Below are 12,689 nucleotides of genomic sequence, written 5' to 3' on the forward strand. Positions count from 1 at the left end.
GTACACGGGATGGAGGGTGGAAAGAATCTCTAAAGCAGAAGAGACCTGACCAGACTGGCATTTGAGGAACCTGATCAGATTTGCACAGTGACAGAGACTATAGACAGATGTCCCATGTTCCCTGCAGCATACTGGAGACAATCTTAGGAGGGGACTCATGGCCCACAAATCCTCATAAGCACTGGAACTGCCTGCATCCTGGGCAGGGTGTGCCTCTTGGGCCTGAGACAGCCCTGCTACTGACTCTGCCCATGTTCTGGAGTGCAAGCAGCCCACCCTTGGGCCTGATGAGGAGCCCACGCCCCACCCTCCGCCCCGCTCCAGTCAGATTCTTGGTACTCAATAGGTCAGAAGGACAAGACAATCCAGGCCTGACCTATGCAATCGTGACAGAAATGGGGGTCCCTGAGGTGAGATCTGCTCCATATTTTGTACCTAGGAGAGGCCCATGGGATTCCAAGACTGTGAGAACATTGGGAGTCTCTGTGATGGGGAGGGGCTGTGGGATGCTGCTATGGTTTGGCTGTGACCCCACCTAAATCTCATCTGGAACTGTACTTCCCATAATTCCCACCTGTTGTGGGAGGTAATTGAATCATGGGGGTGGTTACCCCCATGCTGCAGTTCTTGTGACAGTAAGTGAGTTCTCATGAGATCTGATGGTTTTATAAGGGGCTTTCCCCACTTTTGCTCTATACTTCTCCTTGCTGCCACCATGTGAAGAAAGACGTGTTTGCTTCCCCTTCCGCCATGATTGTAAGTTTCCTGAGGCCTCCGCAGCCATGCTGAACTGTGAGTCAATTAAACCTCTTTCCTTTATAAATTACCCAGTTTCAGGCAGTTCTTTATAACAGCATGAGGATGGACTAATACAGATGCTGTGGCTGAGAGGACACTGGGCAGGGGGGTCAGGTGTGCCCACTTGTGGCCACACAGCCCTGGTGTCCTCTTCTGCCTCCCACTCTTGCTGTTACTCTCCATGTGACTTTGGCTAAGTGACCTAACTTCTCCACCCCGCCTTAGTTTCCAGTTATGGAAAATAGGCAGTCATAGTTCCCTGCTCATAGCGTTGCTGTGAGAATTAAATGAAATGATTTATATCAAAACTGTAGCACAGAACAAATATCCAAGGCCTAGTAGTTGCTATATTGTAGTATTTCTGAGAAAGCTGAGGGCTTCTGTCACCGTAAGGGCTCTGGGATTCTTTATGAAGCAGAGGAAATATGCTGTGTTTGAAAAGTCTAAGGTGGCATTGTCAGCCCGGTGTGGTGGAGCAGTCCTGTAGTCCCAGCTACTCAGGAGGCTGAGGCAGGAGAATCATTTGAGCCTGGGAGGTTGAGGCTGCAGTAAGCTGAGATCACACCACTGCACTCCAGTCAGGTTAACAGAACGAGACCCTGTCTCAAAAAAGAAAAAGAAGAAGAAAGATAGCATTGTCCAATAGAAATATAATGCAAGGCCGGGCATGGTGGCTCATGCCTGTAATCGCAGCACTTTGGGAGGCTGAGGCAGGTGGATCACCTGAGGCTGGGAGTTCCAGACCAGCCTAACCAACATGGAGAAACCCCGCCTCTACTAAAAATACAAAATTAGCAGGGCTTGGTGGCGCATGCCTGTAATCCCAGCTACTCGGGAGGCTGAGGCGGGAGAATCACTTGAATCCGGGAGGCAGAGGTTGCATTGAGCTGAGATCTCACCATTGCACTCCAGCCTGGGCAACAAGAGCAAAACTCCATCTCAAAAAAAAAAAAAAGATAAAAAGTAAAAGTAAAATTAATTTTAATAATTTATTTAACTGAATATAACCAAAATATTATCATGTCAGCATGTAATCAATATTTTATAATTATTCATGAGCTATTTACTATTTTTTTTCTTGTATGAGGTCTTTGGAATCTGGTGTGTGATTTACATTTATGGCACATTACAATTCCGACTGGCCATGTTTCCAGTGCTCTGTAGTCACATGTGGCTGGTTGCTGCTGTGCTCCCCAGCACAGATATAAGGCAATCTGGCTCTCATCAGGCCTTTGGAGCTGGAAGAGACGCAGCAAACAGTAGGCTGAGTGCATCCACAACCCACACCCACCTCCGCCGCCCCACCTATGAGCCTGAAAGGGCTTGGCCTCCTGCATATTCAGATTGAGGCCTCACCAGGCTGAATCTTCTGGGCTGGCAATTAAGGCCAAGGTGCCCTCAGAAAGCTGGGAACCAGCAGAACTGCAGATTTTCTGTAGTTCCAGATTTTCTTTTGCACTCCTTATTCTCATAACACTAAGGAGGGCACCTTGGTGGCTTCATTCCTGCAGCCCCAGTGCCTATAGGAGGATGGACACCTAAGAGGAGTGGTTCCTGCTTGTTCCACGGTAGTGGAAGAGGATGTTAAATTAGTGAGGCGTGGTGGTGGGCGCCTGTAGTCCCAGCTACTCGGGAGGCTGAGGCAGGAGAATGGTGTGAACCCGGGAGGCAGAGCTTACAGTGAGCCGAGATGACGCCACTGCACTCCAGCCTGGGCGAGAGAGCGAGACTCCGTCTCAAAAAACAACAACAAAAAAGGAAGTTTCAGCTGACAGATGACAAGGTCAGGAGTTCGAGACCAGCCTGGCCAACATGGTGAAACCCCATCTCTACTAAAAAATACAAAAATTAGCCAGGCGTGGTGGTGGGTGCCTGTAATCCCAGCTACTCGGGAGGTTGAGGCACGAGAATCACTTGATCCTCCCTGGGAGGCAGAGGTTGCAGTGAGCTGAGATCACACCGTTGCACTGTAGCCTGACTGACAAGAGTGAAACTCCATCAAGAAAGGAAGGAAGGAAGGAATAAAAAATCCAATAAAATTGCTGTTGTGATAAGCAAAAATTGATTTGAGTATTGGCAGTTTTTGAAGGTTCCGTGATAAAATAGCAGCTGCCTTCCAAAGATGGTGCTGAACCAAATGCAGAACTGAGGAAAGAGATAACCGAAACATGGTTGCTTGTGACTCTTGAATCTTCTCTTCCAATTGGAGGGTATTAATGGTACAGAATTAGAAATGAAAAGGCAAATGATGAATTATATTTCTTATGAAAAAGCAAGAGCTGTGAGTCTCACCCCCTACCCCCAAAAGGGAGAGACAGGGAGGGAGCCCGTGCATCTCACCTTAACTCATTAAGAAGCGCTTTAGCAGGTCACAAGGGAGCTTGACATTTGTCACTCAAAGTTGGGGAGCACAGCTGACTGGGGCCCAACCCACTCCTGAGTCAAAGGTTCATAGTCTCCTTCTGTAGGAGTAGAATCTGTGGTATGAATGTCTGCCTGGTACCCAGGAGGTCCCATCCATGAGGGAGCCTGCTAGGGTGAGGCGATTCCAAGAAGAGGGTCTGTGCACACATCAGTAGGGATGCAACAGGCAACAGGAGGAGTCTCTCTGAAGAGCCCATGAAAAAGGCCACAAGATCAACCTTTGAGAAGCCTGGGATTGGTAGGGAAGGCCACAAGAGAAATAATCAGGATTAAACATCTCTCTAGCCTGGAGAGGGTGCGGGCTTCTTACAAAAGCACCAGACAAGAGATGTCTCCCCTCTCTTTACCCTTTACTCCACCTGTTTTTATCCTGGAAATATTGAGAGTGGGTAAGTGGACAGAAAATTCCTGTTGAAGAGAAACATATCTGGATACGTGAAGAGAGAAGCCCCACATCCCTACCCCAGCCCATCCTGTACTTAGCCCCAGCTGGTGGAGAGGAGAGAAGTCTTACCTATGAAAGATCACTGAAAACATAATAATGCGTTAGACTGAACATTTAAACTTGTTGAATGGATTCAGCAGATCCTTAACTAATCCTGGTGGGGTTTTTTTATTCTTTTTTGAGACAGAGTCTTGCTCTGTCACCCAGGCTTGAGTGCAGTGGTGTGATCTCGGCTTACTGCAACATCCACCTCCCAGGTTCAAGCGATTCTCCTGCCTCAGCCTCCCGAGTAGCTGGGATTACAGGCACATGCCACCATGCCTGGCTAATTTTTGTATTTTTAGTAGAGATGGGGTTTCACCATATTGGTCAGGCTGGTCTCAAACTCCTGACCTCGTGATCCACCCACCTTGGCCTCCCAAAGTGCTGGGATTACAGGTGTGAGCCACCATGCCTAACTTTTTTTTTTTTTTTTTGAGACTGAGTCTGGCTTAGTCACCCAGGCTGGAGTACAGTGGTGTGATCTCAGCTCACTGCAACCTCTGCCTCTCAGGTTCAAGCAATTCTCCTGCCTCAGCCTCCCAAGTAGCTGAGATTACAGGTGTGTGCCACCATGCCCGGCTAATTTTTTTGTATTTCTAGTAGAGATGGGATTTCACCATATCGGCCAGCTGGTCTCAAACTCCTGACCTTGTAATCCACCCGCCTTGGCCTCCCAAAGTGCTAGGATTACAGGCGTGAGCCACTGTGCCTGACCCTACTGGTGTATTATTAAAAAATAATAAAATAAAATTGTTGAATGGAAAGTGTGTTTTTCCATTTTTAGTGATTGTAAGACTTTTTATTACCTAAGAATGATCAGAGAAATTCTAAGGCTTTTGCCTGATATTTTTCTAGGGGCAGGAGAGAGACATTCCCACTTAGCAAGTCTAAGCAGACATATCAGGAGTCCTGCTTTCAACATACTGGTTGCAAAGGATTGGACTGTAGCTGGGAAGACAAGGTTCCACCACAGGAGGTCTGTGACCTCATAGTGGCTGAGAAATTCCCGGTGCCTGGAGCCCCTTCGCCAGAGGAGATGGAATCATGGCTGGCTGGACAGCGTCTTCCAAGGAGTTGGTGCCCGAAGTCTAGGTGGGAAGTCAGAAACTGACTATGCAAGGCCTGCGGGAGTTCCAGACCCATCTCCACACCAAGAGTGACCACCGTGCTGCAGATTTTGTTGTATCTGTCCATTCTCCTCCTCGGCTTCTTACGCTCCTCTGTTACTGCGTCTTTCAGGAGTCCATGTGGGTGATGAGCACTCTCTGGGGGTGCTATGGGGGCATCTATGGAGCTTGGCAGCAGCATGCTGTGATAGAAAACAGGTAGATGGGCTGGGCGAGGTGGCTCACACCTGTAATCCCAGCATTGGGGGAGGCCAAGGCAGGCAGATCACTTGAGGTCAGGAGTTTGTGACCAGCCTGACAAACATGGTAAAATCCCATCTCTACTAAAAGAAAAAAATTAGCCGAGCATACTGGTGGGTGCCTGTAATCCCAGCTACTCGGGAAGCTGAGGCATGAGAATCGCTTGAACCCAGGAAGCGGAGGTTACAGCAAGCCGAGATTGTGTCACTTCACTCCAGCCTGGGCAATAGAGCGAGACTTTGTCTCAAAAAATAAAGTAAAATAAACAATAAAAGTAAATTAAATTTAAAAATAAAATAAAATATAAAATAAAATAAAAATGATGGAGCATCAGAGATGCTTGGGTCCCAATCCCCTCTGCCACAACCTAGCTCTGTGCCCTGTACTTTTTTTTTTTTTTTTTTGAGACGGAGTCTTGCTCTGTCGCCCAGGCTGGAGTGCAATGGTACGATCTCGGCTCACTGCAAGCTCCGCCTCCCAGGTTCACACCATTCTCCCGCCTCAGCCTCCTGAGTAGCTGGGACTACAGGTGCCCGCCACCATGGCCGGCTAATGTTTTTGTATTTTTAGTACAGATGGGGTTTCACCGTGTTAGCCAGGATGGTCTTGATCTCCTGACCTCGTGACCTGCCCGTCTCGGCCTCCCAAAGTGCTGGGATTACAGGCTTGAGCCACCGCGTCCGGCCACTCTGTGCCCTAATCTTAACCTCAATTTACTCATCCCAAAAACAAAGCTGTGAGGGAAAGGAATTTCTACTATTGTTGTTGTTATTGTTCGTATAACTACAATCCTGATCTTTTCCAAAGCCAAGATTTTTCCCTCTCTTTTACCAGAAGTGTGTTCCCTTTAATCCCCCAGCAGGGAAATTTTACGGGGTTTGGAGAACAGGGTGGCCGTTGCTGGGCTCCGTGCTCACTGGGCTGCTCTTTCCCATGCTGGCCGTTGGCATCTGCCTCCCGCGCTGTCTCATGCTGTGCTCTCTTTCTGTGTCTGCATTTGAAAGTGATCATCAGCTGCCTGTGTCTTGGTCATTGATAGTACAGGCAGGTGAACTGTGCAAAGCATTTTCTGTATTTGGAGGGTCCATCTCTATCCTTGGAAATGCTAGTGCTTTTCTCACATTCGACTTCTCTTCTGTGAACACTCTCAAGCCTCCGGGGCATCGTGGGCTGTCATTTTGTTTGGCCTTTCTCAGCTTGACTTCTTGGCAAAAATTAGGCTGTGTATATCTGGGACTATTTGTTCCCCAGGACAAGGTTAACTACTCAAGGAATGGCTGAGGCTCACAGAGCATGAGCCCTGCACAGAAAAGGTAACATTTCACCAGCCAGGTGAATTGTACAGAAATTAACAACCGAGTGTATGAATACATACAACATTGAGTATAGATCGTGATTATGATAGGATTTAAAGAAAGATGGCTTCTTGGAGGTGGTGTGCTTTGGTGGTTTTCTGTTTGTTTGTTTTTGTTTTTTGAGACATGGTCTTGCTCTGTTGCCCAGGCTGGAATGCAGTGGCACGATCAGAGCTCACTGCAGCCTCAACCTGCTGGGCTCAAGCGATCCTCCTGCCTCAGCCTCCCAAGTAGCTGAGACTACAAGCACATGTCACCATACCTGGCTAATTAAGAAATTTTTTTTTGTAAAGATGAGGTCTCACTATGTTGTCCAGGCTGGTCTCCAACTCCTGGGCTCAAACGATCCTCCCACCTCAACCTCCCAAAGTGCTAAGACTGCAAGTGTGAGTCATCGTGCTTGGACCTTGGTGAGTTTTTCTTTTTTGGAGATGAGGTCTTGCTATGCTTCTCTGGCCTCGGGGGATCCTTCTGCCTCAGCCTCCCCGGTAGCTGGGACTACAGGTGCACACCAGTGCGTCTGGCTCTTGGTGGATTTTTGAAGTACTCAAATAGGAGTCCCTTAAATTTGCAATGGGAAGGCTCTTAAGGGTCAGGGGGAGAAAGAGGAAGACTCTGAAGCTGAAGAGGAGGAAGGGATGGGGAGTGGACACCTGTGCTGGTATGTGGATAAGTTAGGAACCGGAGGGGGCAGTATCCCCCCATCTCATTGCATGGCCTGCAATAGATGATCTTTAAATGTTGATGCAAAAGAAGAAAGGGAAATGCTCATTGTGGCAACAGGAGAGGGCTCACTTAATTCTGAAATGTAAGAAAAATTACTTGTGTCCCAGTCTGCTCTTGGCTCCGAGGGCTTAAAAAAATGAAAAAAGGCTGGGCGTGGTGGCTCATGCCTGTAATCCCAGCACTTTGGGAGGCCGAGGCAGGTGGATCACTTGAGGTCAGGAGTTCGAGACCAGACTGGCCAACATGGTGAAACCCCATCTCTACTAAAAATACAAAAATTAGCCAGGCATGGTGGTGGGCACCTGTCATCCTAGCTACTCGGGAGGCTGAGGCAGGAGAATCACTTGAACCCAGGAGGTGGAGATTGCAGTGAGCGTGCCATTGAACTCTAGCCTGGGCAACAGAGCAAGACTCCATCTCAAAAAAAAAAAAAAAAAAAGAAAGAAAGAAAGAAACAAAGAAAGAAGAAGAAGAAAAAGAAAAAAAAAGAAAAAAGCAGGACAACTTAACTGATTCAAATAAAATAAAATTAGGGCCAGGCACGGTGGCTCACACCTACAATCTCAGCACTTTGGGAGGCTGAGGCAGGTGGATCATTTGAGGTTAGGAGTTCAAGACCAGTCTGGCCAACATGGTGAAACCCGGTCTCTACTAAAAATACAAAAATTAGCTGGATGTGGTGGCGTGTGCCCATAATCCCAGCTAATCAGGAGGCTGAAGCAGGAGAATTGCTTGAACTTGGGAGACAGAGGTTGCTGTGAGCTGAGATCACACCACTGCACTCCAGCCTGGGCGACAGAGCAAGACTTTGACTCAAAAAACAAAACAAAACAAATAAATTAATGAAATAACAAGAAAATGGGCATAGGGCCAGGCCTGGTGGCTCACGCCTGTAATCCCAACATGAAAGTACATCAATAGGAAATGTAAGTCGGTGTTGTGGAGCAACATCTCAAAAACCCTTGGAGGATGTTATGGACTGAATATGAGACCAAGGCAAGAGGATCGTTTGAGACCAGGAGTTGAAGACCAGCCTGGACAACATAGTATGACCTCATCTCTACAAATTTTTTTTTTTAATTAGCGGGGCCTGGTGGTGGCATGCGCCTGTAGTCCCAGCTACTCAGGAGGCTGAGACAGGAGGATCGCTTGAGCCTGGGAGGTCGAGGCTGCAGTGAGCCATAATTGCACCACTGCACTGAAAGCTGGATGACAGAGCAAGACCCTGTTTCAAAAAAAAAAAAAAAAAAAATTGGCAGACTTCAGTTGGAAAGTCTTGGCCCCAGTGCCCTTGAAGGGCAGGAGTAGTGCTTCTGCCTTGTGAATGCCTTCTGACGCCACCACTGGGGAGAGGTGGACACGAGAGTTGGGCAGATGGAAATCAGTTGTATCTTTATCAATGGTGACAGCTGGATGCAACCACCTGCAGGCTCCCTGACACCTGCTCCTCCTTCCTTTACCTCTGTTGCAGCCCACCCTCCAACCCCTACCATACACACTGCCATGCCGGATAGGGCCTGCCGGGTGAGCTTACTCAGGAAGGAGTGGGGACTCAGCCAAGCATCCCATGAACAAGCAAAGCACAGACACCCTGAGGGGTGTGCAGCCTCAACAAGTCCTAACCCACACTCAAGACAAATTAGATGAGGGACCTCAGAGATGGGTGACTCCTCCCAGAGCTCCAGAAAGGGTGGAAGTGCCTATCCTTGGCCCGAAAGGTAATTTTGAGAATTGAGAGCTTGAGTGTCAAAGGTTGTAAAAATCAGGCCGGGCGCCGTGGCTCACACCTATAATCCCAGCATGTGGGAGGCCGAGGTCAGGCAGATCACCTGAGGTTGAGAGTTCGAGACCAGCCTGGCCAATATGGTGCAATCTACTAAAAATACAAAAATTAGTCAGGCTGTGGTGATGTGCGCCTGTAATCCCAGCTACTCAGGAGGCTGAGGCAGGAGAATCCATTGAACCCGGGAGGCAGAGGTTGCCGTGAGCTGAGATCACGCCACTGCACTCCAGCCTGGGTGACAGAGCAAGACTCTGTCTCAAAAAAAAAAAAAAGTTTGTGGAATTCAGGACAGCATTTCTCAGAAAGCCCCGCTACTGCTTGCAAACTTTTTTTTCTAATGACCGTGCACAGGTTTCACTGTCACAGGTTTAATTAAAGTCTTCTGCTTGATTCAAGTAGCGTGGAGAAAAAATTCCTCAAAAGTGTTGCCCTTCAGAGATATTTTCAAGGGCCTTTATTAGAAGGACCATCATTTAAGGATTAGATGGTATGACATAGGGTGACTCTGCTACACCAGAGAAGAACATGCTAGGGAAAACATCTTCTTTCTTTTAAGTCAAGTGTTTTCCGTGTCATTAGATTGCCCAAGCATCCCTGACATCTCTGCTTCTCAACCATAGGATATGATGTGTATGGTGCTCCCATGAGTTGTGCAGTACACGACCTGCACAACTGTATGTGGCAGTCCTGCCTACCCTCAGTGGAAGCAGGATGGAGATGTTCCCCTGGGTAAACGTGGCATATGTCCCTCACTATAAGCAAAAAACCAGAGCGAGTATGAAGTCAGAAGTCCACCCAGAGAGAGAGGCAGAGTTGCAGGACAGGGATGGAACTCCAGTTCTGGTGTTCGTTGTCTTGGGGGCCCAGCTTGACCTCTGCCCTTCCCTTCGCTTGATTATATAAGTTTTCCAATAATATATTTTATTTTTAAAGCGTAAGTTAGGTTTCTATCACCAACACATTCTATCTAAAAGCCCAAATCTTTTCCTTAACTTGTCCTAAATGGCCAGTTATTAAGAAATTCCACTGAGGGTTTGGCGGTTGCATACAGCCTTGTGGGCATTTTGCTTATCCACGTTCACTTTCTCATGTGGGACACTGGCCTACGTAGTACGTGATTCCAGCAAACAGGGCAGTATGTTGAGCTCTTGAAATAAGTGTGTTGTGACAGCCTTTGTTACAGCATTAAAAGAACAGTCTATTCTCCATGACTGACTCTTTATTTGTCTGCTGACGTCAAAAACAAAACAAGACTGCAGACACACTCTTGCCGATGCTAGAAGGGATGCATGTTTGAAGTGGATTTTTTTCTGTTTCTTTGCTTGGAGAGGAGGGTGTGTGGACACTAAGCTGGCCATGGTCCAAGCTGACCTATTTGCCAGCCGACCCCTGTCTGGGCTGCCATAACAAAGTGCCATCATCAACTGGGTGGTTTATAAACAACAGAAATTTATTTCTCATAGTTCTGGAGGCTAAAAGTCCAAGATCAAAGGCACCAGTAGATTTGGTAAACTAGGAAGTGGTGAGGACCCACTTTCTGGTTTATAGACTGATGGCTGTCTTCTCACTGTGTCCTCAAATGGAAGCTGATGTTTCACAAATATTTTCTGGGTAAATGGGTGGGTGAGTGAACTCATGAAGGGACGCTCCTTTAGATGAACGCTTGGATAAAGGGCGTTAGTGGAGGGATAGAATTGCAGCTCCGTCCTGCCAGGGGGCGCTGCAGGCACGTCTGCGCAGGTAGGGGCCCGGCGGAAGCGCCGCTCTAGACTGCAGCCGCGCCCCCAGCCGTATTTCCGCGGGCGCTGAGCACTGGAGAGAGCGTCTTGTGGTTACGGCCTGCGGCCTGCACCTCAGCTTCCTCCGCACGGTTATCCCTGTACCCGCCGCCATCCATCCTGGCGCTCCGGATGAGTCAATGAGGGGCAGCGCCCGAGGAATGGTCTTCCCAAGAACCCCCGGTGGCCTCCCAAGGCCGGTGCTGTGTACCTCCTCCCCGACAAAAGGGGCAACTGAGGCCCCGAGGGGAGTGGGAAGAGCCGGCTGGACGTCAGGCCCAGCCGCTGGTGCGGTAGTCCGTCCCCTCCGCCGGGGTGGGCCCCTCGGGTTTCGCGTGTCCTCGGGAAAGAGACTGGCGGGTGAGCCGCGCCCTCGGCCTTCGCTGGGCTAAGCCGACCCCATGCGGACGTCAGAACCCCCCAGGTTCGCACAGCCTCTCTGCGGGGAGGCTTAGTGCCTCTTGAGAAACGGCTCGGCAACGCTGCGCCCGGGGCCTTGCACGCGGGCTGAGGGGGGCTAGAGACCTCGCGACTTTCACTCCCCCGACCCCGATTTCCGACTCCTGACTTTGGAAGCCCCCAAAGCTGCTTTTCGGTTGCCTACAAAGTGTCGGTTATTGTGCCACGTCCTTGGAACCGTGAACTCATTTTCTCCTCAATAACCTTGAAAAAGTAGCTGTAAAACCTCCATTTTACAGACCAATTGGCTGAGGTTTAAATGGAGGACACTCCCAGGGCCCCAGAGGGGTGAATTCCAGACTCCTTTGCCAGGACCTTGTACTAAGCCCCTTCCCTACGCTTTTCCCTGCCTAGGCCTCGTGGGCTGTGCGGCTCTCCTGGAGACAGATGACAGCTCTCCCTTGGATGGCTTTGCTAGTTTCGCACCAGCCAGCGCCCCATTTTTCCTGCAGCACCCTGATCCGCACTCCCTGAGGGGCTCCCACTGTCCGCGGTGTGAGGATGTCCCTGGGTAAGTGGTGCTGGTCATGAGCACCTTGGGGGACCCTTCAGATTCGCTTCTGGGGGACCCCAGCGGAGGGCATAGTCATGAATTCCGAGAACTGTATGGCAAAGCCGAGTGCAGAGGAGAGCCTGGCTAAGTTCTTTCATTCTCCTGAGCTTGACTTTCTGTAATGTAGGGAAACTGCGAAAGCTCTGTAAGTGGGGAGATCTTGCACGTTTTTCTTGCTTTTGAACCTATGATGTCTGGCTAGTAGATATTCAATATTTGTGGGATGAATGAACAATTTAAGCCTTTTTTTTTTTTTAAACCAAAAATTGGTCTTCTGTGACTTTCTTGATGGGGGCAGATGAGATGTTTGTACTGCATTAAGTGGATAGCGCTCAGGTCCTTTGGGCTTGGCGCTTTGGCAATCTCCAAGCAGCTCACTTTGGCCTCTGTTCCTGGATCCCCTCTGTTCTTTTCTGCGCCTGCATTCGTAAGTGATCACGGGCTGCCCATGTCCTGGTCATTGGTAGTGCAGGCAGAGGAAATGCGGGAAAGGTTGCTGTGTTTGGAGGATCCACATCTTCACCTTCCTGTCCCAGGAGCTTTCCTACACTCCTGCTTCTCAAAGCTGCACACACCTGGGGCCTCCAGGGGATGGGGGCTGCCGTGTGTGTTATGTCATGATTAGAGCTTTCACTTCCTGCTCCCTGCTGTTGGGAACCAGGCTATGTGTGTTGCTTAAATTCCCCTTGATGACCAGCAGAGTCACCGCCACTCAGCCGTGGCACACTGCTGTAAACCTGGTTTTGATCTCCTTTCAGTCTTTTGCTGATTAACTGCACATTGATCAGTGTTGGCCACCCTCACCCTGCCATAGACCATCCACTGTCTTCTTCTGTAGAGTTAACTATTTTCTCTTTTATGAGGAAATAGTGTGTTTGCCTAGGAATGTTTACTGTCTGGTAACTACTGTGCTAAGCCCTTTCCTGTTGCCTGCCATCCTTGCTGTGAGCAGGGGCAAG

At 49.1% G+C, this 12,689-nt stretch overlaps 2 non-coding genes across 2 annotated transcripts; both read left to right on the forward strand.

Moving 5' to 3' along the window:
- The first annotated feature begins 6,065 nt into the window (after positions 1-6,065).
- LOC112130391 (small nucleolar RNA SNORA71) lies at positions 6,066-6,198 on the forward strand. The gene has a single exon (XR_002912663.2). It is a non-coding gene; the product is annotated as a small nucleolar RNA SNORA71 (small nucleolar RNA).
- A 5,949-nt stretch (positions 6,199-12,147) lies between these two features.
- Positions 12,148-12,279, forward strand: LOC112130389 (small nucleolar RNA SNORA71). Its single transcript, XR_002912661.1, has one exon. It is a non-coding gene; the product is annotated as a small nucleolar RNA SNORA71 (small nucleolar RNA).
- The last annotated feature ends 410 nt before the right edge of the window (positions 12,280-12,689 follow it).

Source organism: Pongo abelii, chromosome 21 (assembly GCF_028885655.2).
Source record: "Pongo abelii isolate AG06213 chromosome 21, NHGRI_mPonAbe1-v2.0_pri, whole genome shotgun sequence".
NCBI lineage: Eukaryota > Metazoa > Chordata > Mammalia > Primates > Hominidae > Pongo > Pongo abelii.